This window comes from Meriones unguiculatus, chromosome 1, assembly GCF_030254825.1.
Source record: "Meriones unguiculatus strain TT.TT164.6M chromosome 1, Bangor_MerUng_6.1, whole genome shotgun sequence".
Lineage (NCBI taxonomy): Eukaryota > Metazoa > Chordata > Mammalia > Rodentia > Muridae > Meriones > Meriones unguiculatus.
This window is the reverse complement of record NC_083349.1, coordinates 23,672,884-23,692,820: the sequence shown is the minus strand read 5'-3', so window position 1 is coordinate 23,692,820 and position 19,937 is coordinate 23,672,884. Positions and strand designations below refer to the sequence as shown.

At 42.4% G+C, this 19,937-nt stretch overlaps 1 protein-coding gene and 1 pseudogene across 2 annotated transcripts in view; one reads left to right on the top strand and one right to left on the bottom strand.

Annotated features, from left to right (window-relative positions):
• Pc (pyruvate carboxylase) overlaps nucleotides 1-19,937 on the bottom strand; it is a 99,229-nt gene that overhangs the window by 67,183 nt on the left and 12,109 nt on the right. The window lies entirely within an intron of this gene.
• Nucleotides 4,256-4,355, top strand: LOC132651184 (U6 spliceosomal RNA; annotated as a pseudogene).

Sequence of the window (19,937 nt, the reverse complement as noted above, 5' to 3'; positions counted from 1 at the left end):
GCTAAGAAGAGCAAGCAAGCAACAAGGAAGGGGATGAAAGCATGAGGTATGGGAGCGAAGGGTCTGATCCAGGTCTCTTCTGTGTGTGAGAGCAGAACTCAAATCTTGGCCATAACTCTTTGGTATGAATAAGCTCATATTCATACCAGAACAAGGCTGTTTGTGTCTAAAGTAATCTAGCAGAGATAGCCAAAAGGGGTGTGTGTGTGTGTGTGTGTGTGTATGTGTGTAAGAATGACTAGAACAGTCCATGCTTCTTGCTGGGACAGGGGAAGGGCAGAGTGAGGGTGGAGGTGGAATGGGAAAGAGCAGGGCAATGGTGTTCTCAGATTCCACAAATGCCAGTGACTCGGAAGACCCTGCAGGAAGTTCCACTCCCTATAAGCAGATTATCCACACTGGTGTGTAACAGCAGGGTCTACCTTCTTTCTCTTGCCTAATATATGGGAAGAAAGGAAAACCCCAAATACACTCAATTTTGGAAGATGGGACAAGAATAGGGAGGCAGGAGAATGGGCAAACCAGATCAAACAGCAGTCACTGGGCCGGCCCCTGGAAAGGGACAACATACCAGATCTAAGAAGTGGCTTGCCTCAACCCTGATTCTTCAAGCTCTTCCTTTCCCTTCATACTCTCTTCTCCAAGTAACCCTGCCCCTTTGCCCCTTCCGTCTACTCAACATCAGGATTCTCTCCTCTTCAGGGAACAGAGCTGGGCCCAGATCCAAACTTGATTTGCTCAATGCACAGAGACACCAGTGTGTAACGAAGGAAGCATGGCTGCCAGAGACTGTGCCCATTTATACCCTCTTTCCTGTGCATGTGAGGAAGACAACCCACTTTCACTCAACAACTAAGAGTGTGCAAACAGCCTTGAAAAGAAACTCGGTCACCAGCTAAAAATACTCCTTTGTATTTCCTCAAACCTTCAGGCAAGAGTGTCCTTATCTCTCTTGTAGTCCTTAAGAAGGGCATTATAAATCTGGGTGTATACCATATACCTGCAATCCCAGCACTTAGGAAGTGATCTGCTATATAGAAAATGTGAAGCCAGCCTGGGCTACATGACACCCTGTCTCAAACAGACAAACAAACAAAAAGCTGCATTCTATAGAGGAAATGGAAAAAAAAAAAAAAAGGACAGAGAAGAATAACATACTAAGCAGATGAAAAGGGAAAAGCCCTGCTCCTAGACTCCAGGCTCTGTGTAGGGAGGGGGAAGAAGAAAAGACAATATAGGCTTTGCAAAGCACACATGCACAGAAACAGCTGCTGTTCAGAGACTAGCACAAGCACAGGCAGGCCTTCAGGGGGTGGGAATGCTTTGTCTGGTCACCACTGTGGGCAGGCTGGTGGAGGGATGGCTTGAGTGCTAGCACAGTATCAGAGATTCTGGGTCTGAACTCTGCCACACCTGGGAGAAGAAATTTTTCCCTTAAAGGGCCAGTTTCCTTGAGGTGACATCTCCAATATGGCTGTAAGAAAGCAGAAGGCTGTGCTGTGGCTCAGTGGTAGACCTCTTGCCTAGCACGTAAAAAGGTCCTGGGTTTGAAGTAGAGAGAATATATAAAGCAATACCAGGAAAGCCAGGTATCCTGGAGCACTCCTGAAATTCTAACACTAGTAGGCTAAGCCAGGAGAAGCACTGAAGCTTTGTATCCAGTATGGGCTGCAGAATGAGTTTGAGGGCCAGCCTAGGTGACACAGTGAGTCTCTGTCTCTATTAATTAAAAATTGGAACATAGACTTGATAGAGTACTTGCCTTGTATAAAGCCTTGAGTTTAAACCCAAGCACCACAGAAACCAACTATGCGAGCACACACCTGTAACCCCAGCTCCTGGAAGGTAAAGGCAGAAGGAGCAGGAGTTCAAGATCATCCTTGGCCACACAGAAAGCTCAATACCAGTCTGGGCAATATAAACCTTGCCAAAAATGGGGGAGGGGGAGAAAAGAAAAGAAAGAAGAAAGGGAGAGAAGGGAAGATCCCAGGAGAGCAGAATGAATTTAGTCACTGCTATTACTTACAGCTGTCATAATTATATTATTTTATTATTGCTTTTTTTTATATATAAATTTAGTTCTAAGAGAAAGAAAACAAACCAGCACATAAAAACCACCAAACAGATGGGTGGTGGTGGCACATGCCTTTAATCCCAACACTCATCAGGCAGAGGCAGGTGGATTACTGTGAGTTAGAGGCCAGCCTGATCTCAAAGTAAGTCCAGGACAGCCAAGGCTACACAGAAAAACCGTGTCTCAAAAAAACCAAAACCAAACAAACAAAACAAAACAAAACCACCAAAGAATCCTGGACATCACTGAGGATTTCAGACAGCAAACCTCTAGAGAGAGAAAGCCAGTGATAATTCAGATCCTGAATGTCCTTGGAAGGTCCACAGGTTGAAGATGTGGTCACTAGCTGCTGGACTATAGAGAGGTGTAGGGCCTGTGAGGGATGGGGCTACCTGAAAGGAGTTAGGTTATCATAGGTACAGCTTTAAAAAGAATTCTTTCTTTCTCTCTTTCTCTTCCTTTTCTTTCCTTCCTTCCTTCCTTCCTTCCTTCCTTCCTTCCTTCCTTCCTTCCTTCCTGTCTTTCTTTCTTCCTACTTTCTGGTCACCACAATGTGATGTATTTCATCTGTCAAATGCTACAACAGGGATGTACTTCAATGCACCTCCAAGAAGCAACAAAAACTAACCACTGACTAAAATCTTCTAAACCACAGGCCAATAAATCTCATCTTTATAAGCTGCTAACTTCTAGTATTTTGTTACAGTAATGAAAAGATGACTAACACAGCTACACACCCTACACTACACACAGGGCTCCTTCTCAAACTCAGGTCAGTCAGGGAAAACAAGACCCACCATCTTCCTAATTACAATTCCCTATGAAGGAGGTTGGGGTCTGTTGCCTACATGAAGCCTGCCTGTGTCTATTATTCCAGAAAAGGCTTTTTGAAGAAGTTATGGGGTTTCAGATGGTCTTCCTCTTAATTAAAGAGGGTAGGAAATAGGCTTTGAGCTTAAAATTCTAATAAACAGAATAATGACACAGGATAAACAGACAGTGGACAGGTGTGGTTTATGTAATGCAAAAAGTCTTGTGGTCATCTGCAGCAGCCAATAAGAGCATCTCCAACTCAGAGCAGGCATAGAACCTGGTCTTTCCCCTTTTCCACCCTTTCACTTTCTACCTCTCTGTAGCTAAAAGTGTCATATATGCTACCATACACAAGGATGCCCAGAGTGACAGGACAAGCCAGAGGGACAGCATCACTGTGGTGGTCTGAAAAAGAGAGGCCCCCTAGGCTAATATATTTGGATGCTTAGTCACCAGAGAGTGGCACTATTTCAGAAGGATTGGCAGGTATGGCCTTGTTGGAGGAAGTGTGTCCAAGCAGGTGGGCTTTGGGGTTTCAAAAGGTTCACACCAGATCAGAATGTCTCTATGTCTCTCTGCCTGTGGATCAGAATGTAGCTCTCAACTACTTCTCCAGTGCAATGCCTGCCACCATGCTCCCACCACGATGAAAATGGACTAACCCTCTGAAACTATAAGCAAGACCCTAATTAAATGCTTCATTTTGTAAGTGTTGCCTTAGTCATGGTATCTTTTCACAGCAACAGAACAGTGACTACTGAAGCTGGTATCAGAAACTGGGTTGTGGTGGCTAAGGAAAACTCCATTTATGCAAGGCACCCACCCTAAATTCTTAAAAAAATAAGCTCCTAGCAACCCTGACTCCTTGTCTCCTCCCCAAAATTGTAAAACTGCTAAGAGATAATTAACCAGTTGTTCTGGCTTTTGTAAACCCACTTATTTCATGTACCAGGGAACGAGACAACTCCTTTATGGCTGTATATAAAGGGAGAGGACAGCTTCTCAGAGCTGAGGAAAGTAAAAGCAGTTTATCACCCAGCCACACATTCCACACAAATGAGATAATTGTGGTCCCCATTCCTTTAGCCTCTTCTGTCCAACACACCTTCTGTTTGGCTTTGAGCAGTAATTAACAAACTCATCTAATTATAATATGAATCCAGTCTGTGGTCTTTTCCCAGTGGATTTGAACTCCAAAAGAGGGTATTGCTGTCACAGTCCTGACCATGCTGTTTGTTGGAGAAATATGGAAGACTTTGGGACTTTGTACTAGGAAAGTGATTGGCTACTTTAAATAGGACTTAGTGGACCATCCTAGTAGAAGCATAAAAGACAGTTGGGCCCAGCTCAAGAAATTTCGGATAGTTCTTGCTTAGGCAGCACACATACTAAAATTGGAATACAGAAAGGATTAGCAAGGCCTCTCTGTAAGGATGACATGCATATTTGTGAAACCTTCCATAACTTTAAATTGTAATAAATAAATAAATAAAGGTGGCAGCATCCACATCTTAACTAAAACAGAAATGAGTAACTGCTGAAGAAAAGACATAGAAATAGAATCATAAAAAAAAAAAAAAAAAAAAGTGGCTGTTTTTTGCCCTTGTCATAAAAATCTGCCTGAGGCTTAGTTGAAGACTTTTATATTTAAAAGCATTGGCAGAGGATATCTGTAATCCCAGCACTCTGGGAGGCAGAGGCAGGTGGATCTCTGCCTACAGAGTCCAGGACAGCCTGCACAGAGAAACTCTGTTTCAAACAAACAAACAAACAAACAAACAAAACAAAACAAAACAAAAAGTAAAACAAGGACAGTCTACTATTGACTGTACCATGTAGCTATTAGTAACTCTTTTTTTTTTTTTTGGTTTTTTTAATTTCACTTTCCTGGGGTTACAGTTAAGAGCTTGCCATGGGTCTCAGAGACTGATAGACTATGGGATATGTCTATAAGCCTATGGAGGCCAGCGAGTGGAATGTGGTGGTTTGAATAAGAGCGGCCCCCACAGTCTCACATATTTAAATGTTTGGTCGTTAGGGAGTAGCACTACTTGAGAGGAATTAGGAGGTGTGGCCTTGTTAGAGAAGTGTACCACTTAGGGTGGGCTTTGAAAGAGTGTCTCGTGTGCCTCTGTCTTTGGATCAGGATGTAGCTCTCATACTGCTCCAGTGCCATGCATGCTGCCCTGCTCCTACCGTGACGGTGCTAGATTAACCCTCTGAAACTGTAAGCAAACCTCCAAGTAAATGTTTTCTTCTTTATAAGTATCACTTTGGTCATGGCATCTCTTTACAACTTTAAAATGTGATGAAGACAATCACCATCACCTGGAGACCAGTAAGAAGAGTTCCACTTGGACTTTCCCCCTGCCTCAGATAAACTACCCATTTAAGCTTGCTATTCGCTACAAAGGAAGTCCAGATAATTATGCTCATTGCTGAACAATAACTCCAAAATAAAAGTGAGTAACATTTGCTTTATAAGCAAATAGCAACCACCACTGCAACCATGCATGTCTTAGCCAGGTATACACTGAGCAACACAGCAAAGTAAACAGTCCTAGAATTCCAATTACTTCCTTCCTGACAAGAAATGTGCAATAGCTGAGTGCTTTAAATTGATCAGGGAAACATAGACAGGTTTGGATGTCAGAAAACCTTGAGGTGAAAATGAGATGAAAAAAGAAATCAAGGATACTGACTTGGTAGATCAAACAAACCCTCTATACTTCATTATTTGCAAACCAGTTAGACATGGCCCTTAGAGAAGAGCACAATTCCATCCTGAGCTCCTGCTTCAGAGAAGGCATATCAGGAGCCAGTAGGAAGAGAACGATGAAAGCCAAGCCGGTGTAAGACACAGAGAACACAGGGACAAGAACAACAGGCAAACAAGTAAGAAGCAGGGCCCTGTGCAGATGTGGAATTGTTAGAAACCTCTGAAAGAGAAAGGCTGGTCAAGAGAGGACAGAGCTGAACATCCGTGCCAGATACTGCTTTTGTGACCAATAAAGCAAGCAAGTGAGGAAAAAATATATACATGTAAAATAGACAGCTTTCTTTACTTAAAGAATATTACCTTTTGTAAGAACAATAGGTAATTATAATGTGTCCACACTAATGAATTGGAAATAGCAAACCTAGATAATTCAATAAGTATTTATAGAATACTTCTTAAGTGCTTGGCGTAACAGCAGAAGAATTTTTTTAAAGATTTATTTTATTTTATTGTCTATACAATGTTCTGCCTGCATGTACACCTAAACATGAGAGCCCACTACAGATGTGGTGCTGGGAATTACACCCAGGACCTCCGGAAGAACAAGCAATGCTCTTACCCTCTGAGCCATCTCTCCAGCCCCAGAAGAATTTTTTAAATCTATACTGCCTGTCAGTGGTAGTGCATGCCTTTGATCCCAGCACTCAGCAGACAGAAGCAGACAGATCTTTGTGAGTTCAAGGCCAGCTTGATATACCGGGAAAGTTCTAGGACAGCCAGATCTACACAGAGAAAGCGTCTCTAGAAAAATAAAAAATGTCAAACAAAACTAAAGACAAACAAACAAAAAAACTTGTTTGGCACTTATTATCCTATAACTGCATTTACTCTAGGTACAAGAATATATATGACCTATAGATGTGCTTACATAGTGTGTTGGGAGATTAAACTTTGAATTTGCTATTTCTCTTAAATGCTTTAAGTCACATTTTCACCACTGAAACTGTAGGTACAGAAAACCATCACCACCATCTACTTCAGAACATTTCATCATACAAACACACACACACAAAACCAAAGAAAAATTGACACCGCATTCTCTGTTTCCAAACCCTGGAAATCACCACTCTGGTGATTTCTGCCCATCCTACTACTACACAGATGTCATCCAGCTTGTGGCCTTTGTACCTGGTCTCTGTGACAGCAGTATTCTTAAGCTTCACCCTGGCTGCAGCAAGTGTCAATGTTCCATTCTTTCTTACAGCTGGATAATAATCCACCCATTAGGTGATGAGAATTCGGGTTTATTTCATTTGAGGGCTATTATGCATAATAATGCTGTGAGTATTCATGTGTATAGATACATACACATGTATACATTACATTTTTAATGTCTACTTTTTTAGTGCTGGAACACTGAATTCAAGTCTCATTCATGCTAAGTACATGCTTTACCTCTTAGCTACAACCCTAGCATTTAAATATATACCTTTGTCATCCGGGTTAGTGTCCCTAATTATGTTTTGGTTGAGTACCTGAACCCATTAGATTGACGCTACGATTCAACTACCAACTATACTACTACAGTTTGGATCTAGAATGGTCCATGCCTCCATCAGATTGGCCTGCAGGGAAGTCTGGGGCATTTTCTCCATTGATAATTGATGTGAGAAGGCCCAGCCAACTGTGAATAGTACCAGCCCCGGCCAGGTTGTTTAACAAAGCCAACTGGAAAAAAACCCCAAACCAACGAAGGAGCAAGCCAGGATACAACACAACTCCACAGCTTCTGCTTTAGCTCCTGCTTAGGGTTCCTGCCTTGACTAGCTGGAACAGTAAGAGTAAAAGTAATTTGCTTTTGGTCATGGTTTTTAATCACAGTAATAGAAACTTAATTAATACAGTGTTGAATGATTAGTCCAGAGTCTATACCATTAGTAAATAGTAGCACATGCCTATAACCCGGCACTCAGGAAGTAGAAAGGTAATGATCAGGGGCTCCAGGGGCTTCCTCAGCTACATAAAAGATGTAAAGCCTGCCTAGGCTACATGAGACACTGTCTCAAAAAAAAGTTTCTAGAATGAAGACTAGGTGAAAGAAACAAAGCACAGGTAAGCTTACATGCAGAAATAGAAACGGACTACATCTAAGACCAACAAGCTTGGCAAACCAAAGAAAATACACCTAGAAGAAGAAAAAATAAAAGAATACATGTGTGTTCTTCAGTCTCCAATGACAATGACAATGAAAAGAGGTGCACATGTTTGCTAGGAATCACACAGTAAGACACCCGTGGTGTGCTGCTCCTGAGGCGGGACTGTCAACTTCAGAAGCTGACCCGTGGTAATCACTGCTACTCTGTCAAGGGCAACAGAAAGTAAAATGAGTAACTCCGCATCAAGGCCAAAAATGAAACAAGGCCAGTCAGGACTCTCTAGAGGAAGAGAACTGAGAGACTGAATATACATGGAACGGCTATTTATCAGAGTGGCTTACAGGATGTGGTCCAAGTAGTCCAACAATGGCTGTCTACCAGTGGAAAGCCCACCAATCTGTTAGTTGTTCAATCTAAGAGGCTGGACGTCTCAGCTCATCTTCAATATATGCCAGAATCCCGAGGAAGTTTCCTTTAATGTCTGTCAGGGAAGGAATGAACCTGCCAACAAAAGTGAGGGCAAGCAGACAAAGAGAAAGCACTTCCTTATGTCTTTTATATAGGCTGCTAAAAGGTGTGGCCCAGATTAAAAGTAGATCTTCCCACTTCAAATTATTTAATTAAGAAAAAATTCCTCACTGCTGTACCCAGTCACTTGGATTTCAGTTAATTTCAGATAGAATCACATTAACAACTAAGAATAGGCATTACATCCAGGAGAATGGGTCCCTTTAAGAACTGCACCCTCAGTGGCATGGGTGAGGAAGAGATGCTCTCCCCCAACCCCTTGCCCCTCCCACTTATGGCAGGTGGGAGAGCTGGCCCTGAGGTCTGGAGAGCAGGAAAGCTGGTCCAGACCTAGCACTCCAGAGAGGAGTCCTGCACCTCGAGCAGCTGGCTCTCGTGGTGTGGTGCAGGTTAGCCGGCCTGAGTGCATAAGAATAGAGGAACTGACCTTGGCCTTCCTTACCCACTGCCGGGGGTGAACTAGCCAGGGCAGTGCTGGAGAGCTCACCCTGGTGGTGTGGGTGTAAGAGAGCTGGTGAGCTGATCAATGCAGCTACCACCCAGGCCCAGACCCAGGGATCTGAGTTGGCCCACCCCAACATCTACCCCATTTGAACTGCCCGATCGCATGAAGAAGCTGGACCTACAGATCCAAAGCTGCAGGATTTCCAAGACACAGGGCAACAACAGATATCGGAGAGCATTCCTAGTGAGGATCCAGTATCGATAGGGTAATGAAGGCAGAAGCCTTGAACCAGGCCAATGACTCACTGCAATGGACAGGTAACAAAGGGTAGACAAACAGGTATACTGTGGAACTCACTGTGACACACTACAGATACCACGAGATTTTTTTTCTTTTGTGAGGTGGTTGCAAGGGCAGAGGGTGGGTATGAAGGGACAGGAAGATGAGCAGGATTGGAGTACATGAATCAGTAAAAAGTTAAAACAAAACCAAAAAACTGCACCCTGAGATTCCTGGACTGGTCCAGGGAGAAGCAACACCTAAGTTCCAGAGGATAACTATGCAACACTCAGCTCATCTTAAACACCTCAACAACTCTAGCTGGTGAAGTAGTGCACACTTAAAATCTCTGCACTCCTGAGGCTGATACAGGAAGATTGCTGAGTTCAAGGAGAGCCTGAGCTACATTAAATAGTGAAACCCTGTCTCAAAAAAAAAAAAAAAAAAAAAAAAAGGGCTGGAGGGGACTTGGAAGGTAGCTTAACAGTTAAGAGTACTGGCTTCTCTTCTAGAGAATGTAGGTTAGATTCCCAGATTCCCACACAGCAACTCAGAACTGTCTGTATCTCGGTTCCAGGGGATCTAACAATCTCTGCAGACAACAGGCATACACACAGTGCACAGACATACATGTAGGCAAAACGTCCATACAAATACAATACAATACAATACTAAAATAAAATAAAATAAAATAAAATAAAATAAAATAAAATAAAATAAATGGATCTGGATGGGTGGCTGGCACTAGAGAGACAGCTTAGCAATTAAGAGTGTTTGTTGCTTTTCCAAAGGACCCCAGTTCCGTTTCTAGCAGTCACACCAGGCAATCACATGTAACTGCAGCTTTAAGAGATCTAAACACATTCTTCTAAACTTCACAGGCACTGTGACTTTCACTCACACAGACACACGCATACCCAGCTATCAATAGATTTTGTAAATGCTATCAGTTTCTCATGTAGCAATGTTCTGGTTTAACTTGCATGACAAGATGATGTCAAAACTAGAAATCCAGGAAGACCTGGGGCTTACCCCCATTACAGGGCATTTATTTCACTGGCAAGACAGTGTAAGCCAGGGAACAGTAGCCTAGCAAGGGAAACAGAGACCATGCAGGCAGAACAAGGGGAAGCTGACGGGTGTTGCACTGGGCAGAGCAGCACAACAGACAGAACATGAAGAAAGGGGATGCCTTCTGGACTCAGAAGACAGTTTATAGAAAGGCAGAAATAAATATTTTAAATTCCAACTAAGGACATAGCTCAGTGGTGCAGTGCCAGCCTGCTAGTCTAGTGTACATACAGGAGGCACCACACAGTAAAAAACAAATAAATAAAAATGAAAGACCTATAGGGAAAAGAGAAAGGAGAAAAGGAACATGAGAAAAGAATACACTGGAAGAGCAGCAGGCGTTCTGGAAGAAAGCTGTTTCAGTGTTTTAGAGTGATCATCAGTATGGGAGAACTCTATAGAAACAGGAACACTGACTGAGAAGTAATATTTAGATCCTAAGAACAAGCTAGTGGAGGTTGCCCTGCCTCCTTTCCCAGGAGACTCATGGGAAGCAGAAAGCTATTCCCTCATTCTGGTGTGTCTAATGAGCAGGTCTTTGCATTCCCCGGGGCTGAGGTGGCTGTGGCCTGGCCCACCCACATGAAGCCCCAGCAGCCCAGAACCAGATCACAGGCAAGTACATGAGAAGGCAGAAGGCACCACAAAAAGATGGCATCTGGAGGTATGCAAACAACAGGTAGTCTTTTAGATAACAGATGTGAGTACAATGTAAACTGTTTTTAGAAGACAAGAATGAGGTCAGAGTAACAACAATGGATGTCACATTCTACCCAGGAATGCAAAATATGTGGAATTACCAGGGGAATTTCAGAAAGTAAAAGACTAAGATAGCAAAATATTTAGAAAAAAAAAAAAAAAAAAAAAGCACTATAACTTTGCAATAAAGGACAAGAGGAATCAGGGTTTTTGAAATCGGGTACTCTCATTAAACCAAATCCCTCAGACAGCTCCCAATAATTGCCTGGGTGCTAGTCTGCTCTCTCAGCAATCTGTCTATAAAGAGTTGATTGAGCCCAAAGGCCAGGCCAGAGGAACATAGGTCAAATGGCTCAACCACAGATCTTTAAAACCTGAGGGGTAGATGGACTCCAAAGACTCTAACTTTCATTATAATTCAGAAATCCATGACATGTGAGAATCAGACTTCCAGGCCCAAACACTGCAGTTGTACAGTTCTGGGTGGAAACCCCACCAGCTGCCCCCACCATGTCCCTGTGATGGGGCTGCCTCACTGTTCAGGGATGATCTGGAGCCTCCTGGAAAGGGAAGCCAGAGCTCCAAGTCACAGAGACCCATGGGTTTCAAAGGGAAGCAAGGAGTTTCCCACAAGAGTAGGTAAGTGACTGTCCAATCTTATTGCTAAAAACAATTACACTTGTGAATAAAATGTATGTATTGAGGAGGAGGGGCACACAACATACATAAACTTGTTAAAAGCACAAACAAATCAGAAAGGAAATCCAGACCACTCAGGCAGAAACCCAGAGACAGGTAACTGCTGTAACTTATCCTGAGGCCCTCTGTAGAACCAGGGAAATCTGAGCTTTGGTTTTTTTCAAAGCCTCAAAGGGCACAGGGCACACTCCCAGTGCCCAGCCAAGATGGGAAATCTTATCCCAAGTCCAGCTGGTATTTCTAAAAAATATCCCTCAGGGCGAGAGTCAGTCAGAAATAAACCTCATCCAGTCCCCCCTTCCCCTGGAACTATATCAGATGGTCAGGAAAACCAGCTGGGATCCCATCACATAGAGAGATAGAAAATAACTCACCCCAATAATTTGAGATCACAAGGTGGCTCTCACATGGACCTGAGATCCAAATTCCCACACCTGAGAGAGCACAAAATACTTAATACTGTGTACTGCTGAAGGAAAGAGGAGTCTCGAACCTAGACTGCACGGGAATGCAAGTCCACTCCGAATTTCTATCCTAGAGCAACACTTGCTCCAATGCATTAGGAGCCCTGTACAAGGATTTCAGAAAAGTACCATTCCTAGGAGCAAAGATAAAAACCAAAGGGCTCCTCAGCAAGACCAAGAACAAACACACCAGGGTATAGTGGGAAACCCTACAATGGTGAAAAAGAGTGGCACACTTGTAGCAGAAAGCCATTTGTATCAGTCTTTTTTAAAACTCTACTTTATTTGGGGTGTTTAGGCCCCTATCTCCCTTCCATCACCCCCCCCCCAACTTTAAGTAGGAGAGAGAAGAGGTTAGTGGTGAGAAGGGGCCCAGACCCCTTTACTTCTCCTGACTATTTAGGGTCAAGGGGTTCTTTTAGGGCTCTATACCAATCCCCATCAACCACAACACAGCTAGCATGTGTCTCCACACTGCTGCGCCCCAAAGAGTTTCTCTCCATCTGTCTGCTCCAAACCGCCACACCGTCTCTAGTCTCTCCAAACTGCTATTTGCCACACACCAACACCAAAAGCCATTCAGAACACCCACCTTCTTTTTTTTTCACTCTCATATTCATGCTCTCAGAGTCCTAGACCACGCCCTTCTCCTTGCTCTTTGTGGACCACTGTTTGGACCACCACTTGGTAAACTATTACTAGGCAGTTAGGTCCTAGGGTGTCACTGTTGAAACACTTGCCTGGGTCACCCTCGTTTCTTGGTCTCACAACTTTTTACAGTAGAAGCAACTCACCCAGGAAGCAAAATTCTAGTCCATCCAAGCCTGGGGTTCCTCAGAGACTTCTTGAACGGGCTCTCCAAGTGACAGGTCTCTTGGGCCCTGCCAAGTGGACTGATCTGGGAAAAACAACGTTCTTTGGCATCCATGAGTCTGTGAAGAATAGCCATATTTGCCTTTGTCCCAAAAAATGCCCTTAATCTGAGAAGCAAGCCTGCCAGACAACTGTCGGAGCAGGCCAGGTTCAGGGGACACAGCTTAGTTTGTGAGTTTGGTCTCAAAGTAATAGCTGAGGTCCCACCTGCCCCTTCAGGTGACCAGCTGCTTTCCCAGCCCCAGCACAGGAACTACGGAAATGAAGAATAAACTGAGAGAATAATAGGAAAGAGGCCTATAAAAAAGGAGTCTGGCAAGGTGGCTCAGCAGGAAAAGAGACTTGCCACCAAGCCTGACAACCTGCATTTGATCCCTGGATCCCACATGATAAGAGAACCAACTCCTACAAACGGATCTCCATATAGATGTGCGCACACACGCACACACACACACACACACACACACACACACACACGCACACAAATGAGAAATGAAGGTAAAAACAATTTTTAAAAAAAAGGAAAAAAAAATTAAATTAATTAAAAAGTTGTGGGTTTTGTTGTTGTTGATGTTTTTTTTTTTTTTTTTTTTTGGTTTGGTTTTTGTTGTTGTTTCTTTTGTTTTTGTTTTGTTTTGACCTCTCTGTGTAGCCCTGGCTGTCCTAGAACTCCCTCTGTAGACCAAGCTTTAAACTCAGAGAGCCACTTCCCAAATGCTGAGATTAAAGGCATTTGCCACCACACCTGGCCTAATAAAAAAGTTGTTTTTTTTTTGTTTTGGGTTTTTTTTTTTTTTTTTTTTTTTTTTTATTTTGAGGGGTTTTTGCTTGGCTGATTTCTGGGGGTTTTTTTGCTTTGTTTTTTAGTTTCTTTCGTCTTCTTCTTCTTTTTCCTTTCTTTTCTGGTTTTTTGAGCACTGTTTTTGTAGGCCTGGCTGTCCTGGAACTCACTTTGTAGACTATATATATAGGAATATAGGAAAATAACAGGAAAAATGGTATATTATCAAATCTACTCTTAAACCAAAGAACATTTTTATAAACCAGTAATCTTACATTGATATGGATTTTTGTATATTGATACAAATATTTGTATCTTGATATAAAAATTAAGGTTATTTTTGTTACAACATAATTATGTTTCAATTCTTAAATAAGATATTTGACCTTTGCAACTCATTTAAAAATGCAGTATTTACTTCCAATCCTTTTAATAGCTATTACAACTGTTTAGAATAATTGATACAAGCTAATAGTCAATCATACTCATGTTATGTCAGATACTAGTCCAGTTTATCACAGAAATATGCTTCTTAGGTTAAACAGATAATAAATAGCTAAAAACATGTAACATTTGCCTATTCAGATGTGCTATAGATAGATAATTATTAAACACTATGTAAGTGAATACAGATGGATAGATGGTCTTCATAAACCTCAGAGACCTACAAAAAGTGGCATTATTTTAAGACTTTTCTAGCAATGAGACATGTCAGCTCTTGGCAGCACCTGAAAGAAGATAACAGGCATCAAAGAACCTCTATTAGAAGGTGGCTTCATACTTATTGCATCATAAATATGTCTGCCAGATATGATTGTGCCAGAAGCTGAAGATAATGCTCCAAAGTTATAGAAATAGTTAGGTGACTATCCAGGCAGCCAGCTGTCTGTCATTCTTAGTACTGGAAGGTGCTTGCCTGCACTTTCTACAGAGTTAGGTAATATTTATTCCTTTGCAAGTCTCTGATGAGGCTGAAGAGGAAACAGTCATAGTCTTACAATAACGCTTAAGTTGCTTAGGATTTAAAAGATGTTTTAGGTCTAAGAAGATGGCTTTAGGATGATAATGCAAGTTATGATAGAAACTGAGTTACATGCAAAATTCTGAACATACCAAAATAGGATAGATAGTAGAGTTCTTTCTCCAAAGATTGCCAGATGCAAATGGACTAGACATTGCAAATGTAATTCTTACTTGACACTTCTTTTAACTGCTCTTATTGTATATAGTTTTTTAGTGTAAGAGAAAAAGCCTTTATTGGACTACAAGGGGGAGGTATTAGGGTACACTATGTGAAGTTTTGTCTTTGTCCTTTCTTACCTACCTAAGGCGTTCTCTGGTTAGTTTTAATAAAAATCTGATGGCCAATTAGCTGGGCAGGAGGTGGAAGGCAGGACTTCCTGGGGAAGGGAAAGGAACTCTGGAAAGAAAGAGGAAGGGCCTTGTCGACAGGAGGTATGGGAGGAGATGTGACTAGAGTTCTGGAAGGTCTAGCTAGCCACATGGCTGAATGGGGCTAAGTGGTCTGGTTATATTAGATGAGCTGGTTGAGAGTTGGCCCAACTAAGGCCTAAGCTTTGAAATATTAAAAGGTTTTGGTGTCTTTATTTTTATGAAGGGCCACCAAGGTCCTACAACAAGTCCAGGTTTGCCTTGAACGCACAGAGATCTGCCTGCCTCTGCTTCCCACAAGTGATGGGATTAAGGGAGGCATGTGGCATCACTGCCCTGACAATAAAAAAATTTTTAAGAGGCCTATAAATGTAGCTTAGGGGCAAAGTACTTGTCTAACCAGTTCAAAATTAAAACACGCTGGGTATTGGTGGATCATGCCTCCGCACTTCAGAGACAGGGGCAGATGGATCTCTGTGAGTTCAGGCCAACCTAGTCTAGAGTAAGTTCTAGGATAACCAGGGCCATGCAGAGAAACCTCGTCTCAACAAAATAATTAAAACAGTTGAGCCAGTTGTGGTAGCACATGCCTTTAATCCCAGCATTCAAGAGGCAGAGACAGGCAGATTTCTGAGTTCAGGCCAACCTGGTCTACATAGTGAGTTCCTAGAGAGCCAGGATTGTGTAGAGAGACCCTGTCTCCAAAACAAACAAACAAACAAACAAACAAACAAGGCAGGAGACCATTTTAGAGAGCTGGGACGTATTTTAGAGAGCTGGGATGTAGCTCAGTGCCAAAAAAGCTCCCCAAAGTCCATGTGTCCCAGGGGCTTCTTATTGTCCTAAGTCCCAACACAGTTGCGGCTCACACAATTACTCTCCAGACCTGGCACCTGCTACCCACAGCAGCACCACTCTACAAGGCCTCCTGAGTGCTATGCAGTAATGAGCTTGACAGAGAATTCCTGGAAAGAAGCTGTGTCTGCAAAGACTGATTGACTAATTAGAACTGCAATAATGTGGCAAGGTTGAACATTGCAAGTTCTGAGCCTTATTGGTATTTGTCTTGGGCTCGCTTTAGCCCTCTGACTAGTCATTCCTTGTCCACCTATGTGTCAGACCTAACATTCTGTGAGTAAGAGATTAAAAACATTCTAGAATGTATTAACTTAACAGACTACTAGGTTCCACCAACACAAAAGCTAAGAATGTCATCAGGTGGCATCTGCAATTTTGATTGCATTTTACTCTAATGCATATCTCTGACATTTCCACCAATGTATTTGAAAACTGTCTTGATGTATCACTTTCCTTCCAGTGATTCTAGCACCTTCAGGTCCATACTTGACTCTTTTTAAAGACAGGGTCTCCTGTAGCTTAGGCTGGTTGGTATACAATTTGTTCTGTAGCCAAAGATGACCTGAACACCTGATTCAGTTTGCAAGCATGGCTCTTTGATCACCTTGTCTTCCCCCAGGGTGCTGCAGCTTGGGTGTCCTCCTCTCTTGTTGTTCAACCACACTGTGACAACAGACCAAGGGCCTGCTCCTCTTCAGTACTCTTAACTCAGCAGATAACCCTGAACCCACAGATCCTTGTACTCAGAACCTGCTCTCCACAGGGACTCCCATGGTAGCTCCTCCTATGGGGACCTTTCACACAGCAACCAGTGTGACTTTCCCAGAAGTACAAGGAATAACTTTGTGACACTTCACATGAGTTATTTCATTTGATCTCGTCTAGTAATTCCATAAGGATGACCTCAATGCCCTTATAAATGCGATATGTTTTAAGAATCCTATGTAAAATGTAAAATATCAAGACTGAGCAAAATATGGTAGTGCGTGCCCTTAATCCCAGCACTTCGGAGGCAGAGGCAAGTTGATCTCTGAGTTCAAGGCCAGCCTGGTCTACAGAGAGAATTTCCAGGACAGCCAGGGCTACACAGAGAAACTCTGTCTTGAAAAACAAACAGCAACAAATCAGAACTGCTAACCAAGTGTGCTGGACCATGTCTATAGTCCCAAAAAACAGGAGCCTGAGGTAAGAGGATCAGGTCAGGTCATCCTCAATCACATGGCAAATTGGAGACCAGCTGAGACACTGTCTCAAGAAAAAAAGAAATTTGGCTCTGACATGTTAAAATAAAAATTATAGGAGACCACTGCTTTGAACTAAGCTCCTGTATTAGGTCCCAAAAGACTACTAACAATCAAAATGGAATCGCTCATGCTGAGGTTTCCATTAAGCTAAAACTAAGCCATGGACCTGACAATCAGGATTAGAGAGCTAACAGCCAAATTTTGTAAACAGACCAGCTTCAACTGGTATGATAATAAGGCACCCTTAGCCTTCAACTTCAGGAATCTAATGGTAACCAATCATTTATTGTTCTATTGTTCTGTCTCCAAGGCCCCCCCTCAAAAGGAAAACTGAAAATGACAAATTTGCCTTTTAGTTTTTGTTTCTCCTGTCTTCAGCCATTTTTCTGTCTATAAAACCAATTTCCCCAGTCTGGCTCATTAGAACATTTATTTTATTTTATAGAATAAAGGGTGGCCTGGTTCTCGATTCAAAAATAACACCAATTAAGAGTCTTAGGCTGACTGTTGTAATTTTGTCCCCTGAGAGATTTTCCTAGTAAAATCTGAGTCACTTAATCTCTCTGAACCTGAGGTCTATCAACAACTACAGGAACTACAGCATTCACAGGCCCAGTGAGATCTGCCCCATGAAACAATATTAACTATAAAATCACATACAGGGAAAGAAAATAGTTCCAACACAAAAACAGCCTTCTCCATGGGTGTGTTGTGGGCACTCAAGTTGAGATCAAATCCTACTATCTGGTTGAACCTGGATGCCTAGTGCCAGGGGAAAGCCTGCCTTTGTTAAATTCTTACATTCGGTTTCTTTTTTTCATAAGTAAAGAAAGAATTGCTAGCCAGACCTGGTGGTGCAGCACTGTAATCCAAGCTCTTCTGGTGGCTGAAACAAGAAGATCACAAGTTCAGGGTCGGGGGGTGGGGTGGGGGGTGGGTGGGCTATACATGTTGAGCCAAAGAAGAGTCTGGGCAAATTAGCAAGATCTTGTCTAAAAAGTGAAAAGGGGTTTTGGGTATGATAGTGAACAGGAAGGATCAAGAATTAAAGGTTGGGATTGAGAGACTGCTCAACAGTTAAGAATACATCATGCACTTGCCAAGGACTGGAGTTTGGTTCGCAGCATGGCAGTTTGCCTCTATAAGTTTCCAGTGTTGTGATGCCCTCTTCAGGCTTCCATGGACACTGCATGTACAAGATTTGCAAATATATATGCAAACAAAACATTTATCTACATAAAAAAATTAAAATTAAAAACAAAAGAACTTAAAGCCATAGCAAGCTACAATAGTTACATGAGAACCTGTTTCAAGACTAGGGATGTAGCTCAGTGTGAAAAGGCTTGCGAGCATACACAAGACCTTGGGATTCCAGTCACAGCACAACAAAAAATGTAAAGGAGTTTGACCAGATGTTATTTAGAATGTTACTAACAAATTATTACTAAAGATGAGAGATCTAGTCCATATACAACGAAATAATCACAGCTTAAAGTTTTTCATCACGAGGCACTTAATTTTACCTCCTGATATCCCTGGCTTATGGGGAGAAAAGAGCTATTGAATGTATTGGTGGTCCTTTGTATATGCTGGTAAGCACATTTTATTTCACAATTTAGCTATGACACACCTGGATAGATCTCTTTGATTTGATCCTAATTGTAATATCCGATCAGTTATTTAGGTGTGTAGATCATTTTTCATCAAGTTTGGAAAGTTTCTAGCTCTTGTTTTTTCCAAACAGTCTGACCATCTGTTTTCTTTCTGGTCTAGAATCCCCACCATGGGTGTGTTGATTCACTTGACCTTCTGATGGTGTTCTGCTTGTCTCTGAGATCTTGCTCTTTTCCCTCCATTCTTCTTTCCTTTTGATCCTCAGGTGGGATGTGCTCCACTTGCCTGTTCTCAAGTTTTGCTGGTTCTGGCATCTCTCTGATCCTCTGTTGATTTTGTCCAGTGATAGTTTCCACTCCAGAGCATCTATGTGGCTCTCTTTTGACCTGTCTAACATATGCTGATACTCTCTCTCCAGAAAAGGTTGGTTTTGGTTTTTCCTATTTTGCTTCATTTCTATAGATTTATTTGAAATGGAGCATGTAAGCCTTTGTCTAGGCAGTGGTTCTCAACCTGTTGCTCAGACCTCTTTGGGGGTCGTATATCAATATCCTGCACATCAGATATTTACGTTATAATTTATAACAGTAGTAAAATTACAGCTATGAAGTAGCAATGAAACAATTTTATGGTTGCGGGTCACCACAACTTGAGGAACTGTGTTAAAGGGTCACGGCATTAGGAAGGATGAGAACCACTGCTCTAGAGAATGTACTATCTGAGTTTCTTTGGTGACAGTTTCCACTGATAAGTTCTTTCTTTTATGTATGACTTATAATCTCTCAAGCTGATCCCCCAGCGCACACATACATCATTTTGTTGTTGCTGTTGTTGTTGTAACACAGAGTCTCACATGTAGCTCTGTCTAGCCAGCAGCTCATTACATAGAGCAGGCTGGTCTCAAAATCAGAGAAGAGACCAACCTGCCTATGAGTCTGCTCACCGCGTGCTGGGATTAGAGACATGCACCACCACGCCTGGTCCCTGCCCACACACCCCCTCATACACCTTTCTATCACAGTATCCGTGTATCAATTACATGAGGAACACAGAATCATAGCTGTGGGTAAACTGTATTTTAAAATCCTGCAGTCATACAGAGAAGCTGGGCCCTAACACCATACAGTGCCTCCGTGTCTATGGAGACACACTCCATGCTGCCCAGGGCATGACCGAAACCTTGGATAATTCTGAACCCTATGTGAACTGTTTTTTCCTATACACAGAT